Source organism: Pipra filicauda, unplaced genomic scaffold, assembly GCF_003945595.2.
Source record: "Pipra filicauda isolate LSUMZ 115617 unplaced genomic scaffold, ASM394559v2 scaffold138_size1969278_pilon, whole genome shotgun sequence".
NCBI classification, from domain to species: Eukaryota; Metazoa; Chordata; class Aves; order Passeriformes; family Pipridae; genus Pipra; species Pipra filicauda.
Genome location: NW_024103862.1, coordinates 1,704,967 through 1,719,479, shown reverse-complemented (window position 1 = coordinate 1,719,479; position 14,513 = coordinate 1,704,967). Strand labels below are relative to the sequence as shown.

Here is a 14,513-nt window from a genome sequence, read left to right as displayed (position 1 = left end):
GCAACAGATTTATATACAGGTACATCAGCGACAGATTTACATAAAGATACATCCAATCCTCTTATATCAAGTAAAACCAATACAAGAAGAAGAAGCGGGGACAGAGCGGAGATGATCAACTCCTGGACTCTACTAAACTAATTTTTTCTTTAACTTGCTTTTCTTTTTATAACATGGCAATCTATCAGAAGCCAGTTAATGGAATATTGTAAATCTACGTATGAAGCATAAGCAACAATTAAATAAATCCCTCTAATCTCATATTAGCTCAAGACCAGTGTTCCATTATGCAGTTTTAAAAAAGGAATAAGGCAGTATTTAATCTTTCAGGCCAGCAATTTTTTGATATTAGCTGGTGTTGAGTGGTAAGGACCACATGGAACAAGGAAAGATATTGTAGGTTACAGCATGGAACATGAACGCTAAGTAGGAGAAGTTATCACAAAATTGTATCTATTGACATTTAGCTTTGATGTACATACAGTCATTTTAAAAAGGACAATAAGAACCAGATTATTTAAAAGACATAGTATTTTCTTAGACTCATTGTTCAAATTACTCAAATGTTTCTTATGAAAATGTTCCTGCACACAATCCAAGCTACTCTTGGATCTATCAAGAGTAAATCTTATTCCATCTACAGTTTTCTCCAACAAATTATTTTTTGTAGATGACAGCACAGTTTTATGCTTGCACAAGAACACAAAGGAGCAAAATGTCAACATTTGTTAATTACATGCCAATCTTTGTGTCAGCCTGGTTCATTAAATGTTTTTTATAAATCTTTGAATTAAACCAAGAAAAAATTTTGTTCTAGAAAGAAGATAAAGATTTTGTAAAGCCATGAGAACTCAAGATGCTGTACACTTCCTGAACTAATGCTCTTGATAAATACATTGTTACTGCACTGGTAGTAAAATATGGGATCTGTGCAGAATCTGTGCAACCTTCAAGAATCTACCAACAACAATCTCTCTTTGGCTGCAACTGTGATGGTGATGAGGATATCCTAACTGAAATATGCACCATGCTAATGGATGCTAAAAGGAGCAGTGTTGGAGGAGGGTACTAATATCTCTCACTCTTAGATTAACTGATGAAAATTTAACTTGAGTCTGAATCAGATACCATGCAAGCACTCAAAAATCTCTCCATGCCACACTAGCTCTGTTTCCCCTCCAGTTTGGGATGAGTCACTTGCAGTTTTCTACATCAAATTGCTTCCGATTCAAATGTACCTTTCATTTATATAAAAAGTGTTGCAGTAAAAGCCCTTCAAAATACCCACTTCAGAAATAACGTTTCATTGTTCACCTTTACATAACTGTGGTTCTCCCAGGCCTACGCTGCTCCTTTTTTCCCCTTTGTTTGTCACCAGTTTACGCCTACCCACACACAGTTGTTTGCAGGCCAGAGCCTTGGGGACGCCTGCCCTGCTGCCACGGTCACCTCCCCTAGGGAGCCTGGGGTGGCAGGCAGATGTCCAGCCAAGGGGTCCTCACCACATACCTCTATTAAAATAAAGTTGGGGTAAGCACGGGTATTTTTATCCTTCACCCATCTACCTCCACTGATTGATTCAGAAGAGCATCCAAACTCAGAAAATACAAGTACTGCTTATTTCTCGCTATTATAAGAATAATGCCTAATTTTGAGAAGAGAAATGCGGAAGTACTGAGGATTCTCTTAAAGTCAGAGCAAGCAAGATGATTCTTTGTACTGCTGACTCCTATCTCCAGCACTCCAGTGTGCATAATTGCTCAATAAAGTTTTTAATACACGTTTTATTGCATTCATTGAGAACTGTCCTGGTTTTGGCTGGGATAGAGTTCATTTTCTTCCTAGTAGCTGCTACAGTGCTGTGTTTTGGATTCCTTATGAGAATAATCTTGATAACACAGTGCTGTTTTAGTTGTTGCTAAGCCGTGTTTACCCTAAGTCAAGGGCTCTTCAGGTTCCCATGCTCTGCCAGAGAGCAGGTGCACAAGAAGCTGGGAGGAAGCACAGACAGGACAGCTGACCCAAACTGGCCAAAGGCATATTCCGTACCACAGAACATCATGCTCAGCATATAAACTAGGGGTGTTGGCCAGGATTCCTGATGGCTGCTCAGGAATGGGCTGGGCATCAGTCAGTGGATGGTCAGCAATTGTACTGTCCCCCACTTCTTTCTCTTGGGTTTTATTCCTGTGTTTCTGTTTTCTCCTTTTTCATTATTATTGTTGTTGTTGCTATTATTATATTTTACTTCATTTCAATTCTTAAGCTGTTCTTATCTCAACCCATGGGTTTTACCTTTCTCTGATTCTGCACAGTTAAACTAGTACCACATTTTCAAATCCGGTTTACGGGAAGGATGTCTCGAGTCACACAAGTCAGATTACCTTAGCAATTCATGGGATAAAGGAGTGACAATAGAGTTTCCATCAGCTAACAAAAGGACCAACAGTTGAAGAAGACAAAAAGAGAACAAAAAAAGAACAAACAAAGCACCAACATAATACCAAAGAAAAAGACATTTTGGACTTTTCACATAAATGCAAATTTGAAAGCATTAGTATCCCTACCATGGTGAACAGGTATAAAGTCAAACTACACCTGTGTGCTTGCTAGATTTGTGGGAGTATGAAAGCAGGCATCTAGTGAGATTTACAAGGGATTATATGAAGTTTTTTTATTGCATGTCCAGGAAAGTTGAGAACAGAGACTATGATTTCCTGTAGCGTCTGGAGGAGGAGGTAGAAAAACATGCAGAACTTACACTCCTTTATGACTAAAAAAAAATATAATAATTATTTTGAGATTTTCTTTTGTAAGGAAAAAAACCACCCAATAAAAAACCCCAAGAATGTATGGGGGTAGGGAGGGGACAAATTTACTATGACAGTAAGTAAACTGGATACTAACAAAAAGTTATTTCAGAGAATAACTGTCAGTATCTACTGAACACATAAATTGTGGAATTTGTCTTAAGAATTTTAACCAGATCCCCTTCTTTTCAAAGCATGGCAGCACATGTCGCAGCTTTAATTCAGAGGATGTGCTGCACTGACTGGCTTCCCACATCAGGGTGGGAGCACACTTTTGGACTTTTTTACTCATCACAGAATTGAAGAAAGTCAATGGTAAGCCTTTAGCATCACTGGAGTCACCAAGGGTGAATATGCAAAGGTTCAGTTCTCTCTCAGGAGTGGAACACAGTGCAGCAGATTTATTCGTCATGACAGACACAGAATGTGAAAACATGGTCAAATTGCTAGCAATAAGAAGTACATAGTTATGAGAACAAGCATGGTTAAGTTAGAATTTTACTGAAAAAAAATTGTTTATAGCTTAAGAGCAAGAAAATCTTGCTACCCTAGACAACACAAAGAAAAGCTGATGAGAGATGACATCCAGAAAGCTATCATGGTTAGGACATCAGTCTTCACCAAAAGGGTCACATGCAAGCAACAATTAGCACAAATAACAGCAATGACAGGTAAAATTTCAAGGGGAAAGGGAGAGAGAATGTGAATGGAAATGTGTGCATGTGTGCACAATGGAAAAAACCTGAACAAACAAACTAAAGCAACAAAAAAACAGGTAAGGATATTAAAGACCCAGTGAGTCAGTTTAACTTCAAATTGCTTGGAAAAACAATCCAGAACAGATCAATTAGCAGCACCTGGAAGATAATCTTAAGTAGCAGCCAAAAGAGATTTGTTAAATCACATTGCTAACTTCCTCTGACAGCCTTCCAGATAGGTAGGAGAGAAATCACAAATGTCACATCTTCTCTTTAGAAAGGCTTTGAAATCACCTCGAGATATTTTAACAACCAGGCTACAGATGCAGGAAGAATAAATATTAGTTCTGGATGTGAGAAACAAAGGTTAAATATATCATTGTCAGGATGGAGTAGTGATCTGGAAGGATGGAGTGAAATGTAGCAGGTTATGTACAAGATACCACCCACAGGCAGGAAACACCTAATATAGAAAGACAGGATAGGAAACAAGGCGTCAGACTACAGCAAGTCACAAGAGACAAATGTCATGCTGTTCCAAGAAAGACAAACATCACTATGAGATATAAAATAAAAGTGTTGGGAGCGGAAAGCCTGTCCATAATCTGATGAATTTAAAAAAAAAATCCTTCTACTTGACTCTGTTTGTGTCTGAATACAGATGAAAGATGTGGGCCTACCTCAGAGGGTCTATGAAAGAGAAATGAGAATGCAAACTAATTTAGATTATATGACTTAGGGGGAAGTGGGATGGACAAGCTAGTTGTTAGTAGGGGAGGGGAGTAGGGGGTAATCCACTTAAGCAGTTACATTGGCAGATTGTTTCAAAGAGAAGGGAATTGTCTCTATGGATATGACAAGTCCTAATGAGTTTAAAATGAGCACAGGAAAGGTTCAGGTTAAACAATGGAGGAGGGGAGATAACATTAAAAAAATATTTGACGGGTAGTGAAGCACTGGAAGAGATTTCATCAGCAAAGAACTTTAAATACAGCTGAAGCAAATACTTCTTCATAAAAGACATTACATCTTTGGGGCAGAGACAGTTACATGACTTCTTGAGACTGAGACCTTAAGGCTGGGAGCAACATTCGACGAAAGCGATGCTGGCAAACCAGAAGTAAGAGGAAGGAAAAGAGTTTGGAAAGCACGGAGAGGAGAAGCACTGAGGGAAGTCAAGTGCCAGGCAGGAAACTGAGAAAAAGAAAGATAAAAAATGAGACTGTCATTTGCAGGGAGAGTCATTTCAGAGGTGTGTTACGCTTTCAAGAGCAACAACTAATGAGGCTGCACCTGAAATCAAGAGAAAAGGCAGGCTGCTCCAGCTGCTTGGATCTGCCCTTGCTGTAGTTTTCGTTCCAACATCTACCTTAGCAAGTAATGCAGTGCAAGAAAAGCATATCCACAGAGAGGAAAACAGTTGCTGCTGAAGACGCAGCATTCACATGACCCATGCTGGCATGGCAGGATTTGTATGTTCTGCTTCAACCTATCTCAGTGTCGTCCTGTGGGGAGGACACCCACATGGTCAGTGGGTGTTTAAAGCACTCCAGAAGAACATCTTCCAGTCTTGCTTCACCTGAAAGGAATCCAGCTCACATTCCCTGAGATCACCCAGCAAAGGGAATGGTGAGGGATGTACTCCAAAAGCAGCTCCTGAACTGAACTAATAACAGAGACTCACCCTAAGCCAAACCAGAGGAATCCAGGGACCAACAGTGGCATCCATATGGCAGAGAGCAAGGCAGGAGGCATCAGCTGTAGCAGACCAGAACAACACTGCTTTACTCAACTGTTAGACTGATCTAAATGCTATGCAGCAATAAGCATGACTGGAGTGACAGCGTGAAGTGTCTGGGCACCAGGCACTGACTGGTTCAAGACAACATATTGACCATTTTAAATGACATCTGACGTGACATATGGACATCTTTGGCAGATCTGTAAATAAACTGTAACAAATCATCACAATGTTTTAATATTTCAACTGCATTTGCTTTAAAATAACAATGCTAATCATCTATCTTATTTTTCTTTCTTTTCTTTAAATGAGGACCTATGTCTGGGGACTTTCTGCCTCATAAATTAAAACAGCAGAACCAAAAAAAAGGGCCAAGCACCCAAGCCATCCATCTTTTCCAGCTGCCGAGTAATAGAGCAGTAACCAAGACAAAGAATGTTCCAGTTTCTCCTTGGCAGTTCCTAATATCAACATATTTTCATTTCATCAACTTTCTTTTCCTAAAGAAGTGTCAAATTGTGCACGTCTGTGTGCGTGCCTGTTTAGATTCTGAGCTGCAAGGCCATCCTCTGTTCCTTATGCTCTGTAGCTTCTGAAATATTCAGTCCCTTTAGATTCCTTGTCAAGGGCGGTTTTGTTTCTTACTCTGTGCACATCACTCATCCAACATGGTTCCCTGAATAATCATCTGGGATTTGGCTGGGTGGTTGATGATAAAATTTCTTTCAGGTCACTTCAAGTGATGCTCCTATGTAAAACAGTAAAGTGATTTTTGCACATATTGACAAGTTTGCAGTTTAATTCCTGAGTAAAACCCTGTGTTATGAGAGTCCTCCTTCCACCTCTAGTCAAATTCTTTATAAATAAACACACATTATAGTGTAAAAAAACCTACAAACAACCTCAACTAATACCAACAAATACAATTAAAATGTTTGCACAGAAATTTGAGATACCTTTTAATACATGAGAGAAGCGACAGAATTCTGTTTTTATTCCCAGATAATTAAACAACAGGAAGAATGGCTGAGGGTATCAAACGTAAGAATATCTTAACTGAGGATCCGAGCCAGCTCATGTTGCAGAGCTATGTCTGCGAGACAGGCATTATTTACACATTCTGGTGAAGTATTCCTCAAGTTTAACATTTTAAGGCAGTTTATGAATTTCTAATGTCAATTCACACAAAATGTGCTTAAACACCCAGATGCCATGACCAAAACCAAATGAATCATAAATTTGGAGTTCATCTGAACTGGTGAGGTTAAGTCAAACTTCTAGTTTAAATTTACATTGCCTTGGATGTGTAAATTAACATCCAAGCAGCAAAATGTACTTTTAATTGGCTTGGACCACATATGAACTCTTTCCTTTTTAGTATGCCTTCTGATTTTAATTGGGTGGAAAACTGTTCTAAATATTTTCTTCTTCCTCACCCCTTCTTCCCAAGGTTTTTTATAAACAAGTGAAGTATTGTTTAGCTGCTGTGCTCTAGACCCCACACACCCCAAAGCAAAACAGAGAAAAAGTATGTGTTCAGATCACTACAGAGCAGGGTTTTATACATTTTTTGATCGCACATCAACGAACAATTTGTCTACCTCCAAACAAATTGATCAGTGCAGCTTCTAGTGTCCTTTTAGCTTTGCTTCTCATCATCTGTGTAAGGAGAGAAAAGTAGGCTTGGAAACTCCAGCAAATGAACCTAAACACATTTGCTCAGCGGTCTCTGAGTCTCTGGTCAACAGCTCTGTGCTGTTCAAAGCCCAAGTACAAGTGCATCACTGTTCTCTCATTTAAATGTAGAATAATTCTAGGATTCATGGCAATGCCAGCTTAAACTTAGCTCTAAAGAAACCCTTTGTTTTCAAATAAATCAGTGCCTGGTTTTAGATAATTCTATAAAGAATCCTATTCATCCACTACATAACGTATTAGTTAACATGAAAAGAGAACCAAAGAGACAGCCAACCTCCAAAAAATTCTGAAGAAAATTGAAGTTAAACCAATCTATCTGGCATATGCCTTTAGAGTTACATGCAATGTGTGTGGACACATACACAAGACTTAAATCTGCATTGGAAATAGCACAGTTCATTCTTGATACAAACACTTTGCACCAAGACAGTTGAAAATTTTGGAGCACACTGGCCACGCTTTCTCACCATAGCAGTGTAATTTCTCAGGTTTTCTGTCACAGCTGGAAGTATGACATTATTTTCAAGGGACACAACAAAGGGACAGTTTTGTTGGTCCCCTGACAGAAATTCCGTATGTTTTCTATCAGGGCTCTGAAAACAAAAGGATGGCAGGGATGAGTTGTTAGTCCCAACAGTTCCAAAGACACCAGATATTCTCTTACTAAGAATTTGGGAATGTGAAATTCAGATGCTTTAATATTAATATGGTGCTTAACCATTTCTATGCTAGTCTGAAAAATTGAGGACCCCTTTTAAAGATCAATTGATAATGATAAGTTAGTTATTTACAAGAAATTTATTGTAAATACTAGGCGAATAAATTAATACCATTATGTTAATTATTTAAATTAAATGTTTAAATGAAAAAAACAGAGAAAAATAATCAGGAGGCAAATTGGATTCTAGGCTGTCAGTATCTACTATAACTCCAGATAACCCTCTTCTGTTTCACTTCTTACCTCTCATAAAACATTGCTATATACTCTTTAATACATGTTCTTTTTACTTACCTTTTATGAAAACATAGCCCTTTTCTTTTTTTTTCCTTCCCCACTCCCCTAATATATTCGAGATGCACCACTAGTACGGCAACAAAGAAGCACAAGTCTTCTAGTTCTTTGGTGCATTTGTCTTCAAGACCTTTGACAGTCTGGGTATTTTTGCCAGGTAGCTTTTATTTCTGAACTATCCTAAGTTTTCTCTGGTTTGTAGTTTTTGGTAGCATTCCAAACTCGTAGACTTAACGCATCTTGCTTTTGCAAAGTATGGTTATGTCCCATCATTTTTTTTCTTTAATTGCCTCCTGTTCATCTTCTATGTTCTTCCCAGCATTAAAGCAAAACACATACCATAAAGTGGAAATTCCACTGAGTTTGAGTAAAAGCATTCATTTTCTGAATGCTCAGTCCTTACTTATTTACTAAACTTAGTATGAAATATATTTTAGGCCTTGATAGCGATCCCAGTTCATAAATACCTAACACTAAGATGCCAAACAAAAAAAAACCTCTAAACCTAAATTATCACAGTATAAATACAGTTGTTCAGAGTCCTGCAGACCGAGCACACTTCCATCTAAATACATACATCCAACATTCCTGCTCTTAAGCAGGAACCACACAGGGCATGGAAGAGGCGAGAACACAGATAATCATGGGCTGCAGCACATGGTCTAGGAGGTGAGTTGGAGGCAACTGGACTTAGCCTTGAGAAGAGGAGACTTGAGGGGCACGTAACAGCAGCCTCCCGATGTCTTCAAGAAAGGTACCAAGGCAGACATAGACTCTCGACGTTGCATTGCATGAGAAGGGAAAATCCAACGAGGATAACTAACCACTGAGGCAGGTTGCCCAGCAGGGCTGTGGAGTCTCTGTCTTTGGGAGGTTTTCAAAACCCAGCTTGACAAAGCCTTGAGCAGCCGTGTCTGAACTCGGGGTTAACCTTCTTTCAAGCAGGAGGTCACACTTGCCACCTCCCAAGGTTTCTTCTAACTGGAATAACAGCATGATTTAAGATGTTTAGCCCTAAGCAGCACTTACCCCTTCAGCTTATCTTCCTAGCTGAATCCAGAAATTTCACTGTAATGCAATGTTATATGCAACATCACAGGACAACAATTCTTGCAAGTTCCCAAGCACTTATATTTTCTCATTAAAATATCAATTTGAGCACAGATTAATGATGCAAAGCTCTGAAATAGCCATCAAGACAGTTTCTGAAAAATAGAACTGTTTCCAACTGGTGCCTTATTTTAACAGCAAAGAGAAAAGTTACAAATTCTCAAAAATTGGCACATGGTTTGCATATATTTAGACATCAGATTTTGCATCCTACATTATATCGATAAATACAAATACTTGGGGAATGACTTCAGTTCCATAGATGTTCAGTAAGCACTGAAATATGAGTTATAACTCTGTGGGGCACTGCAAATCTATTCTGACGGACCTGCTACAGTAGCAATATTGGGTCCAGAATCAGAGGCAAAGCTTTTCTTGGTCTGATGTCTGTTCCAAAATATTTTGCAATTAACAATACAGTGAAGATATTTTAAATAGTTCTGTTTCCTTGGTTATTTCACAACAGTAAACAAGAGACAGTGAAGTACCACTGAAGGAAAACTGATTGCAAGAGCTGGAAGAGACAGCAGCAGCAAAGCAACATGTTGGTCCCTCATAAGCTGATGGAAACGTGTCCATCCTGCTTCTCAGCAGAGGCAAAGGTTCAGAAGCTGGTACCCCTTTGGTTTACTCCAACAGAAATATAACGGTCTGTAAAGTTATGCAACTTCTTCGCTGGCAGCATTTTGCAATAGTATCTGGCAAGGCACTTAGCACTAGCAGCTTGCCAGTTGCCCTCACAGTTTCAAACAAGACTGCCAAGAAATAAGATGTGACATCTCTTTGAATAAAGGAGCTTTGAATCAAATTTAGACACCAATCTTGCTTATAAACACTCCCCCTTCAACCAGGTGCTTTCCTGCCCTAAAACAAAGAAAGACTGTAGTTGCAAAGCAAAGCATTTCAAATATGAGGAAATAAGAAGTTCCCTTTCCTCATCAGATGATGCTTGCAGGGTGTCTGAGAAATGTTAGTGAAAAGATCACATGAAGATACAACCTTACTTTTTCCTTTGCTAAAGGTTAGGGAAGAAGACTCTCAACACAGAACTGGATGAGGGAATTGAGTTACAGGTCAGGTCACAAACACCCAAATCTGTGGTACGGATTACTTACAATGACACCTAAAAATCTGCATAATACAGAACTGGCAGGCTGACACTTATCACCATACAGATAGGTGTAACTGTGCAAGAGAGGTGGCTCAGGATGGAAATTCCTGCGCTGGAAATGGGGCTTTCTGGTAGGAAACACTGGACGCTTTCCCCACTTCAGCTTGAGGGCTTAAACTTCTAAACCGGGACTACGAACAGCTGTCACCACTCACTGCAGATCTCTGAGCCCATTCTTCTCCTAGGCCCAGTTTTCTCCTAGAGCAATTAGCCAAGTCTTGATCCTCTCTTGAAACGTAGAGGATGTCATGAAAATGTTCACCTCTGATAACAGTCTCATCATGAGCAACCAACCACTAGATCCCAGCCCTCCTCCCAGTGGAACACACAAACTGCTGCGAGAAAGTCAGGTTCCAGTGCTCCCTCATGTCAGCCTCAGGCAACCTGCTGCATCTTCCACACAAGGGCCCAGGTTGAACACAAGGAAAGAAACGTGCCTTCTCACTTGTCCCTTCAGCCTATTCAACAGCTACAGAGGTGGGAGAAGATGTGGGCTTGAACCCCTTGGGCACATGGATCAGGACCAGAACACGGTCTACTCTTCAGACAAGTCTTACCACCAGGAGCTCTCAGGGAAAGGTGAGCACTGGCTCCTCTTCTGGCAATGTTTTAAAAAAGGAAGCCTAAACAACTGCATTTCAAGACACAACCAATCCCATCAGGGTGTGTGTTTACAATGTGCTTGCCAGGTGTCCTAGTTTCTTCATCTCCTAAGGGCTTTGATGCTCAACTGCAGCAGCTCTAGATAAGGCGCTTAAGAACTTTCTGCTCAAAGGGAGATCCAATACATTTAAGACACTTTCAGAGTCAGGCAGGCACAGTGTTAGGTGGTTTGGAAGACGGGGGAATAAATTCTGTTTGAGAACTAGGAATGCAAGAAGGAACCTGATTAACACATTTTAAAATGTTCTTACAGTATGCTGAAGCCTTTTGGTTCTACTTTGGAAAGTGTAAGTGTTTGCTCTGCAGGATATTCTAGCATATGGATACTAGTTAAACTGGAACAAAATGAATCCTTCAATATAAACACTCATAGAGCTGGATTCAAATAAAAACAACATATTGCTTTACTACAGCTCAGTCTATACGAATACATACATTACTTATGCTAGTTTCTAGTTCCTTGGTCTACAGAAAAAAAAATTCATAGTAGAATAAGTCTTCACTGACTTAAGGATGTCCAAAAATGAAGTCACAAAACCAACCAATAGTGACTTTCCTTTTGGGAAGCACACACTCCTTTGAAATAACATTTTTCTAAATGACAAATTAGACAGCCGAAACAAAAAATTAATTTGCAACTGCAAATATGTGTAATCTGAGCTCTATTTCCATGCAGAAATGCAGGGCATTTGTGTACAAAATGGCTTGTAGCCATGGGACAAAAAAGCCCCAGTAACTTGCATGCAAATTATAAAACTGAAACCATCTGGAAAATGATCTGGGTTATAGGCAGGATAACCCAGGAGAGAACTGATGTGTGGATGTGGCTGAAGGATCACAGCTTATTAGAAGCTTATCCTATATGGATGGGATGGAAAATAAGATTTGACATACCCTCTTAGAGAGTGATGATTAACATGAACCTGCAATTAGCATGTGTGGCATTATAGATTGACAGATGATTTCCATCATAAACCCTAGATCCTAGGAGAGACAAGAGATGCTTTGCATCTATTTTTATTTGCTAATACCTAGGACAATTTATTTCATATACTTTACTTTTGGCCCTCAGCATACCCAATTGAATTATCTTATTGGTGGGTCAGGTCAGCTTTGGAGGCTTACAGCTATTCCAGCTAGCTAGGCTGAAGCAATTCTGCATATTAAAAACCAGCAATCACTATTTTAAACACATGCCATTACAGTCAAATTATCCACCTACTAGTGGGTTGACTTTAAACAAGTAAAAAAATGCAGAGAGTAGTAATTTTAAAGTGCCCACATCTTAAAACTTGAACTACGAGCTCCCTGCAATACATTCTTTTATAAGCAGAGTGGGCTAGGAACCATATAACTAATGTCCCCTCGTAGGTCCTTTGAAGACTTCTGTTCAATGAGACTTGAACATCCAGCTTTGTCAGGCTTCTTTAAAAAGATACCTGTCCTTAGAGAATGAGAATGCAGACAGCAATAGTAAAAAGCAACAGTGGCTATGAGCTGTTGATTATCAGAATGAAGATCCACTCTGAACAGCATAACCAATGAATTGCAAGTCTTGCAGCACTCTGGATGCAGCCCATGTATACACCAGTCCGCATAACTCTCCTTTCCCTCAGGAAATGTTTAATCCTCTTTTCAGATTATAATAGGTACTGAATTTATTAAATTAGCATGAAAGAAATTAAATGCAAGGGCTGCCAACATCTATTTTGAGTGCCCAGTATAAATGTCAATGCTATTTCAATGCTCAGAGCATGTAACAAAGGGGCTGTAGTACTTACTAGACAGAAATACAGAGATCACTAAATGTTTTTTGATGCCAACTAGTGCATATTCCTGCTCTTCATACACTCTCAAAAATTAAGGGAAAGAGCCTGGAAGAATTCACATCAAAAAAGAGCTTTGCAGGAGCATGTAAGGGTCAGCAAGGGGAAGTCAAGGAGTTCTGACCAATGTTCATGAAAGCACTGAGCCAAAGACATCCTGCAAATACAAAGTCGCGCAGGTGAATTTTATGGGATACCCTTTCAAGCTCGACCAGTTCTCCCCTTAATGCAAATCCTCAAAGTCTGCGTCAGAATTTTACCTTCCCGTAAAAGACCTGTGCAGGAAGTACCAATACTTTGCAAGTCCTTCTGCACAAGAGGAGGAAACATTTTAATTCTCTCCCTGCCTCCAACCCTCTCTCATACTGAAGGTGTTTAAAGGAAGGGAGAAGAGGCAATTCCAGCCCTTGCCTGTCTAGCACACAGACCACTAAAAAGAGGGACCTCAGACATGAACTATGTCCACTTCTTTTCCTCCGTGAGGCACAAAGCAAAGCGAGCCAGATCTCTTCATCCTACTTGGGCACGGGGCAAAGGCTCTCTGGGCAAGGGTCCCTTCACCTGCTCTAAATGTAAATGCCAAGCCATCCTTCACCTCTTAAAAGTCTGCAGCATTACTGTCTTTACTGAATTAAGTAGTGGAACTGAAGTGGAGTTTAGTGGTGCCTGTGGTTGCAACCCAGAAATCAAACCCTCCCACACCCAGCCAGCCATGCAAAATAAAGCATAATAAGTAAAACTACACATACATGCAGTAACCCATAAAAACATTCGGGCAAGAGTACTAGCAGGAGCCAAGTAACACTACTGTAGAAGGGTGGGAATAAAAAAAAAAACCAGGAGAGAAGAATGTGAAATGCTGAATGACTTTGCAACTTCTTTGCAAGTACAATATCTAAAATTATAGTCGCTGGGGGAAAAAGAAAAGCAGAAGTTTCTCCGTGTTTGTTTACTCGTCTGTGAGCACTTTGCCCCGTGTCTGTAAGTGGATCCCTGCCGCTGGAGCCGCACGCCCACGCGGGGAGCAGCGCTTTCCTGCGGAACACTTCCAGTTCCCCCGTCCCCCTCCTCAGAAGCCCCCCCGTGAGAGCCACACCGAACACACTCCACGGGAGCGCCGGAGGTGCGGGCAAAGCACGAAGGCGTTTTCGGGCTGCAACAAAAGGGAAACAAAACGTCCTCGTGTCCCGTATCCCCGCGGCCGCCGAACCGCCGCGGCGCCGGACGGCCTCTCTTTCCCATGCCCGTCGGAGGGGGCACGGACCCCTGGACAGCCGGACCCCGCGTACCTGCTTCCCTCCGACCCCCCGTCCCTCCACTGGCCGGGGCGGGCCGGTGGCGTCTGTCCGTCCGTCCGTCCGCCCGCCCGAGTTCCCGTTTCCTCCTCCCCGCCGCGTCAGCCGCGCTCCTCCCGCCGCGGCCGCGGGATGACGCGGTCCCGCCGCGGGGCTGCCCCCTCCCCGGGCGGCCACGGGCGGCAGCCGCTTCCCCGCTGGCGCAGGCAGGGCCGCTGTCGGTGTCGCTGTCGCAGCCGCTTCGCCGCCCCCGCCGCCGGCCCGCCCCGACCAGCGCCCCCCGGGCCGCGCCCGGCGCGGGGTCAGGCGGGGACTCGCAGCCGGCCCCGCTCCCGCCCGGGGCCCCGCGGCTGCAGCTCCCTGAGGGACCGCAGAGCCTGCGGCTGCCGGCTAACGCGGAGACGTGGGATGCAGGGGCGGATTAGCGCGATCCTCCCGCTAAACCTACGGATAATCCAGGGCGACGCGGTCCTCCCCACATCCAGCGCC

At 41.7% G+C, this 14,513-nt stretch overlaps 1 protein-coding gene across 1 annotated transcript in view; it reads right to left on the bottom strand.

Moving 5' to 3' along the window:
* LOC114002258 (serine/threonine-protein kinase Sgk3) overlaps positions 1 to 14,187 on the bottom strand; it is a 56,471-nt gene extending 42,284 nt beyond the window's left edge. Inside the window, exon 1 of the mRNA XM_027748145.2 lies at positions 14,019 to 14,187. The gene's annotated coding sequence lies outside the window, so the exon portion shown is untranslated. The remainder of the gene's footprint in view (positions 1 to 14,018) is intronic.
* Positions 14,188 to 14,513: the final 326 nt, after the last annotated feature.